We start from the raw sequence: 6,079 nt of genomic DNA, 5'->3' as shown, positions 1-6,079 counted from the left end.
GGAAATGGCAACCCACTCCAGTATTCTTGCCTGGAGAGTCCCATAGACAGAGGAACCTGGCAGTCTGTGGGGTCGCAAGAGTGGGACACAACTTAGCGACTGAACTACTACTACTAAAATTCGCATTGGAGAAGGAAATGGCAACCCATTCCAGTATTCTCGCCTGGAGAATTCCAAGGACGGAGAAGCCTGGCGGGCTGCAGTCCATAGGGTCACAGAGAGTCGGACACGGCTGAGTGACTAACATACACACGCATTATGATTCCCTTACAGAAAGGAAAAATAAAATTAATTTAAAATAAAATAATATGTATTTTAATGTTTTAACTGCTCAGGCACAACAGTCCTAGAAGATATCAATATACTAAAGATCTCCAATTTTGGCACATACATATCAGATTACTGTGAGCCTCATATTTACAAATGGAGAATGACATAGGTGTGGTTCCTGAGGGACCCTGCTTCTCAAAATTATGAACAGATGATGGTAAAATTTCTAACAAAATAAAGTTTCAATTTACATAGCAATTGCACTTATGGAAAATTTTAAAGTATATTAAAAGTGAGCAAAAAATACTCTGCATTAATATATAAAATACAAGTGGGTCTTAGGCTCAAATAATTATACACATTTTTTCACCTTTTGTTCAGGGGCAGACTTTGTGGTATTTGAATTATTCAGTTTTGGAAGCCCATTTTAGGGAAAAGACTACAAAATTACAAACATTAAATTAGTTACAATATGAAATATTTATTTAGAATGGGAAAAAAGAAATCACAGCAAATCACCAATTTAAAGTAGCCAACGAATACCTTAAAGTGAAATCCAGAAAAATACCTGTTTTTATTAATAAGCAGCCTGACACACTTCTACAATCCTTTTTTCTTGTTTTAATAGACTTTATTTTTCAAGCAGTTTTAGGTTCACAGCAGTATTAAGCAGAAGGTACAGAGATTTCCCATAGAATCCTTACCCCTACTCATAGATACCCTCCACCATTATCAACATTCTCCACCAAAAACAATAAACAACATTTGATACAATTGTTGAACCTACATTGGGGTATCATTATCACCCAGAGTCGATAGTTTACATTAGGGCTTACTCTTGGTGTTGTACATCCTATGAATCTGGCAAATTTGGTGGTAGTGGTGGTAAAGAATCCACCTGCCAATGCAGGAGATGGTAAGAGACAGGCATTCGATCCCTGGATTGAAAAGATCCCCTGGAGGAGGGCATGGTAACCCACTCCAGGATTCTTGCCTGGAGAATCCCATGGACAGAGGAGCCTGGGGGGCTGCAGTCCATAGGGTTGCAAAGAGTTAGACATGACTGAAGCGATTTAGCATGCATGCAAGCCCACTGGGGCATCTTTATCATCCAGAATCCATAGTTTACATTAGGGCTCACTCTTGGGGTTGTACATTCTATGGCCCTGGCAAATTTATAATGGCAAGTATTTACCATTATAGTATCATAAAGAGTAGTTAGTTTCACTGTGCTAAAAATCCTCTGTGCTCTGAATATTTGCAATCCTTTTTCAATATAGTTTTTGCTATGGTTTCTTTGATCACCTTTTTGTATGACAATGGCCTTGTAAGGTCATTTTCTATGACAAAAAAATTGGTAATTTTGTCTTTAGCATAGTTGTTTAAATATTTAAAAATTATTATTGGTATTTTAGGAAATTATTATTGGTAGTTGAAAGTTCCTTTCAGCTTCATAGCTTGTTATTGATAATATTCTGTAAAGTTCTGACTGCTTGTACTTTTCTTTCATTTTCATGGTGTCAAACTTCCCTATGCTGGGGGAGTATTTTCTACTCAGCAGAATCGTTTGTACAAAAAAATAATTATTCACTTTTTTGAAGGGTTAGAGTTGTCTATAGACCCCTTTTGGACTACTGTATTGTTTGGAGGAAGATTTGATCTTTTACAATAATTGTAGAATAATCAAAGTTTTCATTTCTTCTTGAGTCAGTTTTTGTAAATTGTGTTTTTCTAAGAATTTGATGATTTTTATCAAGTTTTAAGCTTTACTGCCAAAGTTTTTCATGGTGTTCCTAATATCCTTTCCACGATTTGGAGCACAGAGTTGTGGACAGATAATTGCTCCATATAATGGTCCATATATGGTTTATATAGCACGGTCCGTGTTCTGAACATAAAGCTGGCATGCCCTCCATGTGGAGGGCCGACTATACAGTGCCATTTTATATGAAGCACTTAGTATTTGTGGATTTTGGTTTCTGCAGGGGTCCTGAAACCCATCCCCAGCAGTTATCAATGGATAACTGTAGTTTTACTCTGAATAATTACTGTTGTTTATTAGTACATTATCTCCTTTTAAAAAACAATGATGTTTATTGATCATCCCCATAGTATTAAATCATGTCCAACCCTTCTGCGACTCCATGGACTGTAGCCCATCAGGCTCCTCTGTCCATGGGATTTCCCAGGCAAGAATACTGGAGTTGGGTGCCATTTCCTTCTCCAGGGGATTGAACCTGAGTCTCCTGCATTGGCAGGCAGTCTCTTTACCACTGAGCCACCCGGGAAGCCCTAGAGTATTAAATACCAAAGACAAATTGACTTTACAAGCATTTATTAATTATTTTTTGTGCTCCTTATACACTATCAAGTACTGCAGATACAGAATGCAGTAATTTAGTTCTGTACCATCCCTGCTCCCTTGGGGCTCATAGCCCTACCCTGCACAGAGTGAGAGGCAGCTCAGTACAGCTTAGTACTGGCCAGAGGCTGGCCAGCAGGTCTGCAGTGATTGGGGTCTTCGCCGCTCCGGCCCCATTCATTGGCAAACTGGTTGGCCCTCGAGTCCTCCCACCCGTAGCCACTGTCTCCATACTTACACAAGCCTGTGACTCTCTGAGCATTCTCTCTGGCATCACTGGAATGGAGAAGCGTGGGGAGGAGATTAATCCAGGGCTGATGAGCCACAGCTGCACGCTCCCCATCTCTCCTCTTCCCAAGGAATCAATGACTCTGAGAGGAGCCAAGGAAAGAGGGGCTAAAACTCTGAGTCAGCACACCTCAGCCCAACTTAGCCCCGTGCTGGGTGAATAGCTCTCATAGGGAGAGGGTTGAGCATCGCTGTTTCCACCAGCCTCATTCTGCTCTTCAGCCACTCAGACCTCACACTGGACACAGAGCAGGAGGGTGGGTAAGAGGAGGAGGGCCCACAGCCCTAAGGGAAGTTCTCCAGGGCCTGGCCCCTTCATATTCTCCAAGGCAGCCGAGCTCTGCTCAACCATCCCTGCATTACCAGCGTCCCTGGTACCTGGTCACTTTAGCAGCCCAGGTGCTCCCTGGTCCCCTTTGGGTAGCATCATAGTTCCCTGGGAGTGGAAGTATTTGTCTGAATCTTTGTAGTTGGCTTCTCTCACATCAGTAAGAAGTGGCAACCCACTCCAGTATTCTTGCCTGGAGAATTCCATGGACAGGGAAGCCTGGCAGGCTACAGTCCACGGGGCCACAAAGAGTCAGACACAACTGAGCGACTAACACTATTACTACTCTCTCACGTCAGAGTAGGCCCTCCGTATGTCTTTAGCCCCTGGAAAGGAACAGAAAAGGATGAGATGAACCTGATAATATCTTGGCAAAATAGAGAAATGATACATTTTCTTCCCACTGAGTCCAAATTTCAGCCTTTGAGTAAGCCCTTGGAGATTATTATATTGGCTTGAAATAAATATTCCTTTACTTTTCACTTCCCTGATTTAAACTTGTGAGAATCACACTTGGTGCAAGTTTTATTGTTTGATTCTATTCTAAGCCTGTTGGTACTTTGTTTCTGGTGGGGTGTGATGTGTGCAAGAAGAGGTCAGATGCTCTTTAAAGGACATTTGTTTGTACAATGAACCTCTACCTGGAAAAATACAGGAACGGCTCTGACCAGAACTTGAGAACAAAGGCAATACTGAGGGAGGCTGCAGATACAGGATAGTTCCAACAGAGCAAAGGGGAAAATATTCATCCCTGTACACTCAGCGAGGACAACTTGGTTCTGCATACATCTGAGTTCAGTTCAGTCACTCAATTGTGTCTGAATCTTTGCAACCCCATTGACTGCAGCATGCCAGGCTTCCTGTCGGTCACCAACTCCCGGAGCTTACTCAAACTCATGTCCATAGAGTCAGTGATGCCATCCAACCATCTCATCCTCTGTCATCCCCTTCTCCTCCTGTCTTCAATCTTTCCCAGCATTGGGGTCTTTTCCAGTGAGTCAGTTCTTCACAACAGGTGGCCAAAGTATTGGAGTTTCAGCTTCAGCATCAGTCCTTCCAATGAATATTCAGGACTGATTTCCTTTAGGATGGACTGGTTGGATCTCCTTGCAGTCCAAGGGACTCTCAAGAGTCTTCTCCAACACCACAGTTCAAAAGCATCAATTCTTTGGTGCTCAGCTTTCTTTATAGTCCAACTCTCACATCCATACATGACTATTGGAAAAACTATAGCTTTGATTAGACAGACCTTTGTTGGTAAAGTAATGTCTCTGCTTTTTATCATGCTGTCTAGGTTGGTCATAGCCTTTCTTCCAAGGAGCAAGCATCTTTTAATTTTATGGCTGCAGTCACCATCTGCAGTGATTTTGGAGCCCCCCAAAATAAAGTCTCTCACTGCTTCCATTGTTTCCCCATCTATTTGCCATGAAGTGATGGGACCAGATGCCATGATCTTAGTTTTCTGAATATTGAGTTTTAAGCTAACTTTTTCACTCCCCTCTTTCACCTTCATCAAGAGGCTCTTTAGTTCTTCTTCGATTTCTGCCATAAGGGTGGTATCGCTCCATATCTGAGGTTATTGATATTTCTCCTGGCAATCTTGATTCCAGCTTTTGCTTCATTCAGCCCAGCATTTCACATGATATAGTCTGCATATAAGTTAAATTACCAGGGTGACAATATACCGCCTTAATGTACTCCTTTTCCTATTTGGAACCAGTCTGTTGTTCCATGTCCAGTTCTAACTGTGGCTTCTTGACTTGCATACAGATTTCTCAAGAGGCAGGTCAGGTGGTCTGGTATTCCTAGCTCTTGAAGAATTTTCCACAGTTTGTTGTGATCCACACAGTCAAAGGCTTTGGCATAGTCAATAAAGCAGAAATAGATGTTTGTCTGGAACTCTCTTGTTTTTTTGATGATCCAACAGATGTTGGCAATTTGATCTCTAGTTCCTCTGCCTTTTCTAATTCCAGCTTGAACATCTGGAAGTTCATGGTTCATGTACTGTTGAAGCCTGGCTTGGAGAATTTTGAGCATTACTTTACTAGCGTGTGAGATGAGTGCAATTGTGCAGTAGTTTGAACATTCTTTGGCATTGCCTTTCTTTGGGACTGGAATGAAAACCAACATTTTCCAGTCCTGTAGCCACTGCTGAGTTTTCCAGATTTGCTGGCATATTGAGAGCAGCACTTTCACAGCATCATCTTTCAGGATTTGAAAGAGCTCAACTGGAATTCCATCACCTCCACTAGCTTTGTTCGTAGTGATTCTTTCTAATACCCACTTGACTTAGCATTCCAGGATGTCTGGCTCTAGGTGAGTGCTCACACCATCATGGCTATCTGGGTCATGAAGATCTTTTTAGTATAGTTCTTCTGTGTATTCTTGCCACCTTTTCTTAATACCTTCTGCTTCTGTTAGGTCCATACCCTTTCTGTCCTTTATTGTGCCCATCTTTGCATGAAATGTTCCCTTGGTACCTAATTTTCTTGAAGAGATCTCTAGTCTTTCCCATTCTATTGTTTTCCTCTATTTCTTTGCATTGATCACTGAGGAAAGCTTTCTTATCTCTCCTTGCTATTCTTTGGAATTCTGCATTCAAATGGGTATATCTTTCCTTTCATCCTTTGCCTTTTGCTTCTCTTCTTTTCACAGTTATTTGTAACCCGTCCTGAGACAATTATTTTGCTTTTTTGCATTTCTTTTTCTTGGGGATGACCTTAATCACAGCCTCCTGTACAATGTCACGAACCTCCATCCATAGTTCTTCAGGCACTCTGTCTATCAGATATAATCCCTTGAATCTATTTGTCACTTCCACTGTATAATCG

Source organism: Bubalus kerabau, chromosome 15 (genome assembly GCF_029407905.1).
Source record: "Bubalus kerabau isolate K-KA32 ecotype Philippines breed swamp buffalo chromosome 15, PCC_UOA_SB_1v2, whole genome shotgun sequence".
Classification (NCBI taxonomy): Eukaryota; Metazoa; Chordata; class Mammalia; order Artiodactyla; family Bovidae; genus Bubalus; species Bubalus kerabau.
The sequence above is the reverse complement of the archived record's forward strand: the minus strand, read 5'-3'. Positions refer to the sequence as shown.